Below are 11,315 nucleotides of genomic sequence, written 5' to 3'. Positions count from 1 at the left end.
AGATTGTGGCTTGCCAGTGGTGACATCACTTGCCAGGATCATTCTGAATTATAGGCTTTAGTAAATGTTTAGGATAGGACAATTACACACTGTGCTTTAGACCTGTAATTCCTTACAGCTGGTTACACCATAATATAAAATTAAGGATTCTCGTTTTTCCCTTCAGTATTTTGCCAATTACTTCTTGGACTTAGGCTTTTTTTTTTTTTTTTTTTTTGTAGCTAATCATATGTTATGCACAAATATAAAATATTTGAGAATAATTTACCTTCTGTTACAGTGTCATGAGTCATCTGGTTTATAGTCTGAATGTTTTTTGAAAAATATAATTTTGAACACCCTAAACAATTACATGTAATGGCTGACCAAAAGCCTTAGTTACTGTGAACTAGAGTATATTATGAGCGAGAAGCTTTACTTCCAAGGCTGTTTAATTAGCAGACCAGGTTTGAATCTCAGTTACACTGATGTTAATCTGTTGTCTCCAGTAATGCAAAAGTTAGTGTTTATATTTGCTAATGAAGTCAGTTTGTATTTTTATTTGCATCAGTCAAATTAAGCTAAAATTGAATTTTTTTCCTGTTTCTACAAAATATGGATGAAAAGTATCTTATATTTAAGAGCTCTTATTTTGTGCATTTAAACTGTTGGTTATTTCACATATTCAGACTTTCCAGCCTGTTCCAGTAAATGCRCAGACAAGGCATTCATTAAGTGCACAGGAATTTCTGCTATGATTAAAAATGAGTAATCAGGTCTTTCAAATCATGAATCATTTATCAGCAAGAAATTTAATTGCTGATAACAAATGGTTCGCAGTGAATCAGAGATTCTGCTTTTGCAGTTATAGGTTTGGTCTTTCAGCCCTTTAAGGTGCGTTTCAGACATCTTCGCCCTTTGCTACACAGTTAACCCCAGGCGGATCAGCCCTCGTTGAAGAAGGGTAAAACAGTGCACCCCAGCAAGAGGCCGAGCAAGGATCGCCTATCGCTTCATTCCTCAGCGTTGGCTTAAAGGAGATAGATACAGATAGCCCGTGGGTCTGGTGCAGACCTCTCGTGTCAGACCAGGACTGSGCTTTGTGTGCAGACTAGGAGGCAGCTGCTAGGAAATGGTTTTCCCATTTAGTGAAAGAGCCTGAGACTTCTGCTTTGTTTCATCCAACTATGGGATGGACCAAAACACGTCGGTCTGAGGGAGAAGGGAGCATCGGCAGGTCCCAGGCAGGTGAATACTCTGGGATATGGGGGACCCAGATTGGAGTCCCAGGTCTGAACTGGATAYGACACAGGTCTATATCCCAGTCCCCAGCACCCCAAATGGATGCTTCGGCCTCTGCTCCAAAGAGGTTGTCCATCTATCTCTGACCCAATTAATATGTCCTTATTTGTTCAAACTGGAAAAACTTCCACAGGAGAGATTTGAAGAGACTAGCTTTCTAATCTGAATCAAGAAAAGCAACCTAGAAAATCTCCATTTCTTCTTCCCTCTCCTTTAAAATTGCATTCAGGATCTGAAAGCCCTGTTGACCCAGAAAAAAAAAATCCTCCCAGGTGCGTAATCCAGTTGTGGGGGAATTTATCTAAACTCCTACTCAGCCCAAATTAGGTCCCCAAATCTCACTGGTTTAGATTTCTCTCAATAGTCATCCACTAAAATGGATTGATATTCACAATCAAAAAAATTACAGGGGTATAGGCTTGTGTTCTTACAGTATTTAATTCATTAGTAAAAGAAAAGCAGATGCAAGGCCCTGCCTGAATAAGTTCTAAGTGATTGCTTTAGACAGTCTAGTTTGGTGGGATTGCTTCAAGGGTGACTTCAAGTTCAGAAGCTTGTACTGCTTTTCAAAAGAAAAGTCAAAACCCAGTGACTCTACGGTCCACAGGTGTTTTCAAAATCTATTTTTCTCTTTTTAAAAAATAAAAAGCAAAATCACTCTTCATATTCTTGATAGTGCTATATTAAGAGAAAGAAATGGTCTATATATGGTTTTCCTAGGCTAATACCAAACCCGTGGCACTATGCGTTTTACAAACTATGAAACAAACTGTTCGATCAAAATGACAATCCGCAGAGCAGGGACTGTTGCCGACATGCACCTCGCTTTAACAGGCTTGCTTTAGTGCGATTGGGTCTGTAATGTTTGACTGGGATTGCAGGAGTAAATTCTAAAAACCGAGAGGGGGGAGGATTTAGCTTTTCTCAGCAGGTGCTAAGCACCAGGGCCAAATGCTGGCATTTTTTTCTCCTTTGAAATCCCGGCGTTAGCGAGTGTTTTGTGGCTCTAGTGTAATTGTGAGGGAAGAACAAGAGATGAGCCTCAGGTGTACGGCCCTTTGGCTAATCCGGTTGTATACATAAYTGTTCTGTGCTGGAAATGATTGGAAACCATTCTGAAACTAAAATTCTCCCATTATTTTCTTTGGCTTGCATGAGAAGATGCTCTGCTTTCTCTATGCATCCTGCTTTTATTTACTGATTAAGGAAGGAGGGTACCTGGGTGTTTCTACAAAGGAAATGAGTCCAAATACCATTTTATCTGCTGGCAGCCAAGAGTCCTGGAATGCCTCACTGAGCAGAGTGGCTGAAATACTCCCAGCAAAACACCCTCAGCTGCCTCAGCTTTTGCCAAGGTTTTGGCAGGTGTTGTGAGTATGTGGCTATGATGCAATGCTGCAAAAAAGTCTCTGTATTGAAGGCAGCAACTTCCAGACTGTAGTTTCTTAGGAGTTAAGTTGAACTTTTAGGTTGGCAAAAACTGAGCTGTTAGCCCAAAATTTTAGGAATCGCTACTCTAATGCTAGCCCATGATTAAAGCCAGCCGGACGTGCAGGTGCCTCTGCCCAGCTGCAGGAACTGGTCTTTGGCTGTAAAGATTTCTATCTGTGCAAGTCCTCTGCAGCTCTGCCCGGAGCGCTGGCCACATGCGCAGCGGGACAGTGCTCCTTAAGGAACGCTGGTTTTCCGTGTGTGTTTGGAAAGCATCATAGTGCTAATCATCCTCATTAGCTTTGGGCCATTAGTAAGCTATTCGTCCTGTTGCTCTTCCAACACTCACTAACAAGTAGCATTTAGTCAGATTTTGCAGATACTGCTCCCTCCCCATCCACACCACGCGATCCCTTCAAACATTCATCAGAGGGAAAAAGCTTCTGTGTGAACAAAATCTTTTCAAATTAGTCTCTGGTGCCCCAGTTAAGTGGGTATCTACATCGTAGGCATGCAGAAGAAAGAGCCTTCTTCATTAATATGTGCAATTCTGCGTGAGCTCATTAGCGCTTGCAGCTCATTTGGTAGCAAATGTGTAAATCCATCACACTCTAAATGCCAAATATGTGCACAGCTAAATGATGGAGAAGTAAGAAATGCTGCAGGAGTTGAAATCTTTACTTGTAAAAAGAGGTCCTTATACCATGCATTAAATTGGAGCTCTGGATTTATCTAGAGCATTTGTCACTGCTCTGCTTTGCCATTTTTTTTTTGCTTGTAGAATGAATAATGCTTCCTGTCATGTAGAAGGTCCTTCCCGTATGTGTGGGTGTTTAATTTTGTGCCTAACATTTGTAATAGACACCTGATACCTAGTCTCAGTTTCCATAAAACAACAATAGCCATATCACAACGCAATCTTCCTTGCACGGTACATGCAACTAAATTAATCAGTTATTAAATGTGCATTATTAATAATCCAGTTATCTGCACTTTTCTTGCTCGTTTTGTCATTTGTAACAAACTTGGAAGGGAAAGGGGAGGGGGGGGAAACAGCACTACTGAAATGAGAACTTTAAAATGTCTGTCTGCTTTAGCAAGAGCAGTGTTACGCAGTTAAATTTAATGTAATGGTCTGCCTGCCCCCACAAGGGAGCCACTAAAACATGTCACTCGTGTATGGGCAGGCTGGTCTAGCGCTGGAAATACGTGAGTGCCCTCAATCAGTTACTCTGGGACAAAACAGGAAACTTGGCCTGGAGAGCTTCCAATTTCTGCATGCTTTTACCCCTCTTTATGCCAAGCAACTGCAACCCCAAGCGCCAACCCCACTTCAAGGCCTGGATTCAGCTGCACACTTACGTGCCCGGCTTCCTTAGGGCCTGGGTCAGCCGAGCAGGCCCCGGTTTTGTTTCTCTCTCGGCGTGCAGAGAAATTGCAGCACAGCCCCAGCTGGTCCTCTGACGAGAGCAATATTCGGGCAGACCTCCTGGCCACGTGGGTTACGGGAAGGAGCTACCCGCTTCCCCCAGGAAGGGGTTTCTATAGGTTGTGTATGTGACAGTCCACTGAGAGCAGTGAGGTGGTTTGGGGTTTTTTGGGGAGCAGCTGGGGTCTCTTTCATTACGGTGGGCTGTTTCCTGCAGGGCGGGAAGGCAGGGAACCGATGAAGTGAAGGACAAGGCTGTTGCACAACTCAGGGCGGGGGCGAAAGAAAGCAAAATCTCAGAATTTTTATCAGAAAAAATATCCCGTGATTGGCCAGCAGCAGCCCTCCCTCACAGCTTGCATGAGCGCGACTGCTTTCTCTCCTCRCACCGCATTCCTGTTGCTTCATAAATTATACTTGCCAGTTTGCTTCTTTCCTCCCTTCCCAAAAATTCTGGCGTGGAAAGCCACCTTCCAAGCCACCTCTACGTTGTGTGAGATAACGTTTCCTTGGAAAACGTGCGTGATAATGAAAGATATCATCCTCTAGCCATCAGGTCACTAGTGAGGGGGATTTTATTACTATATCCCACCGTATGTGTGTGAAACAGGGTGATCAGGTCCCAAGTTTCCTGTTGCATCCCCCGAATTTACTGATACCTCTTCAAGAGCCTACGGTTTGCTTACCGAGAGAGTAAGGAAAAGGACAACGCCGTGCTTGGCCTGCAGAGGTTGCATTGGTTGGAAGAGGTTGTCTCCCCCAGTGGCAATATGGAAACAACAATGCAGGCAGAGGCTTTCTCCCCTTTTCAGAAGGGACTGAACTGTCTTCAAGGTAGCCCTTCCATGATCCAGTGGGAGAAGAACGGGGCCATGCGAGCCTCCATGTGGCTCTGCTTCGCTTCCAACAGCTCCTGTGGGGGCTACGGCTCTTGGGAGACRTGGTAGGGCCTGGGGTCAGTCACCCCTTCCACTTGCAGGAGATGATGAAAGGATCTCTGCAGAGGGACTACTCACTTTTCATTAAACCTACCTCTCTGCCAAAGCCTTCCCTAGGTGAAAGAGCAGAATAAAATGAAGGACTTAAAGGAAAAACAGAAGTAGAGTCCAGCATGAAGTAAAGTCACATATCGCCAGTGAGGTACCACAGTATTAAGTACATTAGATATATTTTGGATAGAGTATAATCTTAATTGTTGTTTATTGTTTGCACTGTGGTCCCAAGATCCAGGCCCTCATTATGCTAGATGCTGTACAAATATATGAGACTGTCATGCATGGAAAGGCTTTTATTATGTAAATAGTCAGGTTGGGAAAAAAGAAGTGTTGTTATCTCTGTTTTACAGATGAGGCAGTGAGAGACGAAGCATTTTGCCCAAGGACATACAGTCTGTGGGTCAGCGGTGGATTTGAAATTCAAGTCTTGATTTAGTTTCTTACTGGCTCTTCTTTCAATTTGTGTACTGCACACAACACATAATTAAATATTAAAATGAAGCATAAAGAGGACAATACCATATGTAATTTATCTCTCTCAAGAACAATCATCCAGTACCTCTGGGCCAAATCCTCCCCCCCTTCTCTGTTTCTTCAGAACCTGTATTTCTTTCCAGGCTTATACTTGTGATCACCTTACACGTCATGTTACTGTACCTTCTGTCCTCTGATTTACTGCAGCATACATCACGTTTGCATTGGACTACAAACCTGTTAGGGAAAAGACCCTGTTCCACATGGTGCCACGTCCTGGTGACAGCAGGCTGCTAAATTTATAGTCTGATCCTTTGTAAAAGTGGTCCTACCGCTATTTAGAATAATGAAAAAAGAAGGCATGTACATTCGTTAGCAAACACAGTGAGGCATCCAATATGTGTGTAATCCCCGTTCAACCCGACCTGTTAGTTAAACATACATATTGATGGAAAATAATGAACCCATGCCAAGGACAAATAAAACATGAAATTCATTCAAAAGGCACAACATATTTTGCTTTGTGCRCATCAATGTTCTTTGTCAGGCTTTAGGAAAAAATGTTAAAGGAAAGAATTATAGAAGACATGAAAGTCAGTGGAAAACAGAGAAAAATGGAATTAGCATTTGGCATTGGCACTAAGACTAAATAATACCAGAGTAACTCAATAGCCTTCTTTGATACAGTAATTAATTAGCTAGACAAAGAGGGACAGTCTGGCTGTCTGGACTTCAGTAAAGTAGCTGACAAGGCGCCATGTGTTACTTCTGCTTGGAGAAGTCTGAGATTTGCAGAGGAACCGCAAGGTGGGCAGGGTGTCAGATGAAGAGCTGAGCTGTGTTGAAGGGGAAATATCCAGAGTTCCTAAAAATCAGTCTTAGGACTGATTATTATTTAATGCTTTCATTAATGACCCACATGGAAAACAGAGGTGTTTGATAATTAAAATGTGTTGAAGTCACAAAATTAGGAGGTATCATTAGTACAGAGAAAGTTCAGAATAGCAGAGAGCAAGAAATGAATGTCCTTGAAGAGTAAGGTCACAAAAATAGTATGATAGCTAACAGCAGAAAACATTCTCCAAGAAATCAGAAAAAACATAGGAAGATCCCGCACCGTTTGCCCCCRCTGTGGTGTGGTCATGAAAAAGGCAACTGAAATTTTAAAATGCAGAAGGAGAGACATTTCCAGCAGAGAAAGGGAAGTATGAATGCCCTTGTACAAGACCCCAGTAAGATTTCACTTGGAATAATATGTATGATTCTGACCATTCATGTTAAAGAAATCTGGATTCTTACTGAAACTGGTACAGAGAAGGGCTGCTAAGATGATTATGGGGCTGGAGAACCTCTTATGAAAGGAAACTCTAKGTACTCAGCTCATTTAGCATATTAGCTGAAGGCCAAGATGAGGTTTGATTGCTCTTTGTAAATATATCAGGTAGGAAAATATTAAAACTAGAGGGCAATTCAGGCATAAGAATAAGTGGGTATAAACTGGCCGTGAATAATTTAGGCTAGAAATTAGATGATTTTTACGCACTTGCCTAGTGAGGGCGTAGAACATAGAGGGACAAAAACACACCTAGTTTTAATGTGAAGCTCACAAAATTTGTGCAATGGATTATGTGATACAGTGGCCTGCAGTAAGTGGGGACTGGATATGATAACCCAGAAAGTCCTGCCAGACCTGTGTCTTAGTATATTCCTATGTCTTAGTGATTTTCTATTATAGTGAGCTACCACCTCCATCTGATTCAATTATAATCTTATTCGATATTAGTAGCTAATAATCCCTTCAATTCTAAGAAACCCTTATATCCTTCTGAATTAAGTTTCAGATAGAACATCCTAACTGGATTACCAAACCTTTTTTTTTTTCCTACTCAAGCAGAGTTTGTTGTGGATATTATCATAAACAAAGGCAAATGTCTTTAGGGACCAAGACTTCTTTGAATATAAATTAAGCATTTACGGTACAATTTTATTAACAAATGATGATTTTCTTATTTATTGTAATTGTTTAAATGGCTGCTAATGAAATTCTTGGCCTTATAAAGTGATCGTCTTGGCATGACTTTCCCTTCTATGAAAATATTTAAATACAAACAAAGTCTGCCAATGTGTTCAATTACAGTCATATAGGGAACTAAGGGGATTATGTGTACTAGGAGTATATTAATGTGGCTTTCCAGATTAGTTTCTTCTACCAGAGGAGGTATAAAGTAAGCAGAAAAGCTCCAAAGAGATACCATTACTATTGGAATGGCTAAGGCCATGATCATCAAAAAGCTCACTTGTTTTATTTCCAGAAGCCCAAAGTGTTGATGGCCCTGCAAATAAGAATACATTAAAAACATGTTGCTTTGCAAGCTAATTGAGATGCAGCATGAAGATTACTTTTCAGAAATACGATATTCTTTGTGCAAGAGATCATGCTGGGCCCTACTGCAACAAAAGCCATTGGGATAATGCTATTTTAACATCTGCATTTATTACCAGCGAGATACTTCATGTGACATTATGAGGTGGCTTCAGACTTGTTAGGTCCTTGAGAATTAAACATTATTGCTCCATGAAAGAACCTCTTCTACCCAGTACAGACTCTTGAGAATGTATCAGTGGAGAAACATTTTAAAAAATAAGCAAGGAAATAAACTGTATATTGTGCTGATGGTTTTTATGACCTTGCTCAYACTTCTGCTGATGCTGTATTAGCAAGGCTCTCTCGCTCCAACTAATGTATTTTTAGCTCTTGTGATTATGGACAAAGGCTTCTCTAAAACCTCTAAAATCAGATGCAATTATTCCAAAGTGCAGAATTTTTAGGATGTCAGGAGTTCTTAGCCAATACCTTGATTCCAGGAGGCCTGATGCAAAGTTTTAAGCACTTGTGGTGAAGTTGTGGCTGTACTGAACATGAACTGACAGCAACTGATTCAATATATTTGTGTTTTCATGGGAACTGGCATTACTATACAAGAAACAAGAAGCACGCTACGGTCTGGTTTCCAGCTACAGCCTCGGCTTGAATAATATCTGCAGCTTCAGGCACCAATCTTTCTTAAAGATACAGAAAAAATGACAAAATCCAGACAAGGGAGCAACGGGATTATAAAGATGTTTAGTAAACATAAGTTTTAGAAAAGATTGAACAGATTTGGATTTAATTAGTCTAAATCTGAGAAGGCTAAGGGGCATGGTAGTACTTTTCCCCATAAAAAAATGGGCTGCAAAGTGGATCAGTGATCTGATATGTTCCACATACACTGAGTGTTTATCAGTTTAATTTGCTACAAAGAAACTGAGGTACAATTTTCTGCATGACCTTCTGAGGGTCCTTTCAGACCTTCACCTCTGTGTTTCTCCTATAATTCCATAACTGAAGAGCATAACTACTACAAACTCCTCAGGCTGAAGATTTCTTTTCTAAGAAACTTGATTTAAAAGTTGTCCTTAAATACAGTGGATAGAGCCCAAGGGTGGGATTTATCYCTTCTATCTTTAGTAATATAGAAACTAGACATCTAAAGGAGGCTGGTCATGTTGGCTCCCCCTGCAGTGACTGAGGAGGAATAGCAACAACTAGCTTCTTCACACTGGGCAATTTTCAGATCATTAAACTTTGGTGGGATAAATCCCATGCTAACATGTCTCTGTTGTTGGCTTTTTATCTTTGCTTGGCTGATGACACGGTAAGTTATCACGTTATACTTCATTATTTTGGTGCACTCATGAACAAGTACCTCATTGTCATCTCAGAGGGTTCTGACACCACAGGGACTTATTGGCACCAGTCCTTAAAAGTTCAGCTTCCTCACTTAACCTTTGACGTTGTCCATTCCAGCCTTGTAGTCCTCTTGATCTATCTCTCCTCCTCCTTTAGAAACACCTACATTGCTTCACTTATTTGCCATTACACTGACTGGATTTAGTTCTTAGGAATCTCAGTTTTATCTCTCACTGCAGCTTTCACTAATTTATTCAGTGCATGGTGCCCCTCTTAATAATGTTTTACTGCTTCGTTGTCTTACGGGAGTCAATGGGACAGGAAGAAAGATATTTTAAATGCAACTGGCTTGTTAGCCATGCAAATTCTTAAATAACGGGTATGATTTACGTGTACCATGAGGGAATCTGGAGCTGTAACTCCATTTCTGACTCTGCCTCTACCTCCGTCACTGACCTTATGCAATTTATTTAACCTCTTGGGGCCAATTTCCTCACCTGATTATAGAGAATATTACCTTTTTTTCCCCTAAGAATATATAAGACTTAATTAATAGATGTATATATAATTTCTAAAGTTCTGTTTATAAAAATGCAAAATGCTTATCTTTTTCCCTTCAAAACATTTACAAATGGTCAAGAGAATTTTCAGGTTCAAAGATAAAGAGTTCACAGTCAGGAAGTAGAAAAATTAAAATGACACACATATGCACTTATCACAAACCTTTAGGCAGCCTCTGATTAAGCAATCACTGCTTCTCAGCGTTATAGTAGATGTTATCATGTGCCATTAAATTGTGTAGCAGCTTGTAATACTGTGCACTCTGTTTATACAGGATAAGGACTCTGTGGAAATTATTTAGATTAGCATGTTATCTTTGCAAYGTATATTATAGTTGTGCCTAGTCAGTCAGGATGGGGATGTTTTTGTGCTCAATTCTACAAAAACCCAACAGGGGACACAGTTTCTCCCTGACAGGCTGAGATTCTAATTTGGAAATGTTAAGGAGCTTAATTGAACGCACGGACCGTGTGAGGCCTAAGAAAGACATGTTTGCAGAGCAAGGACTGCAGTAGCTCCCCTGCCACGACTGACTTCCACTGCAGCAGGTGAGAATGTGTTCAGAAGAGGCTGTCTCCCCAGCGGTCTTCAGGGTATCACTTTTTTTTTTTTTTTTTTTGGTGCTGCTTTTAACATTCAAAGCAAAACTAACTCATCAAATGTCTGCAGGTGACCTTGCCTCATTCTTCTCCGGCAGCAGTCCCTCTGCTTATCCGCTCCTGCCTTCCTCTTTCACACACTCGCCCTACTCCTGACAGTGTCCGGGCCACTGCTCCTGCCATCTGCTGTGGCATTCTTCTACTGCTCTGCCTCATCAGTTCTCCGTCTCATTCGAGCCTCCTCTGAAAACAAATTTCTCTTTTGCCAACACCTCTTACTGACTCCCTCCATCTCTGTTATTCAGCTCTGTAGCTGTATTTAACCTTGTAAACCTTCTCGCAGTAAAGCCTGACACAGAGAGCTAGATTCTTCAGCTTGACTGAGCTTTGCCTGAAGCATGGTGGAAAGCTTGAAGGCTGAAAAGCTAAATTATCTCCAGCAGAAACAACTTACACCTGGTTGCTCATGGATCCAAGAGATCATTTTGCCACACCTGAATCACTGGCATTCGCACCTRCTGTCTCGGGGCGATACACGACTCTCATACTAGCTGCTGGTGTCTGGAGTTGCCGAAGGTGCCCAGCTGAAATAGTTTGTGCTGCTGGAGAAGGCAAGCTTGAATTTGGAGAGTATTAATGTACTTTGATGCTGTCTTCCCTGTTACCTTGCTCCTGAATATAGCTCAGTAGACCCAGAGAGTCTAGAGTAGGATGTATGTCGTCTGTACTTTGCCATTCTTTGCAATGCTAAAAACATTTGTATACTTAAGTAATAACAGAGATAGAAGGAGAAATTAAAAGGTGTTAGGAAGGAA

Source organism: Apteryx rowi, unplaced genomic scaffold, assembly GCF_003343035.1.
Source record: "Apteryx rowi isolate R43461 unplaced genomic scaffold, aptRow1 scaffold_57, whole genome shotgun sequence".
In the NCBI taxonomy this organism is placed as follows: Eukaryota; Metazoa; Chordata; class Aves; order Apterygiformes; family Apterygidae; genus Apteryx; species Apteryx rowi.
The sequence above is the reverse complement of the archived record's forward strand: the minus strand, read 5'-3'. Positions refer to the sequence as shown.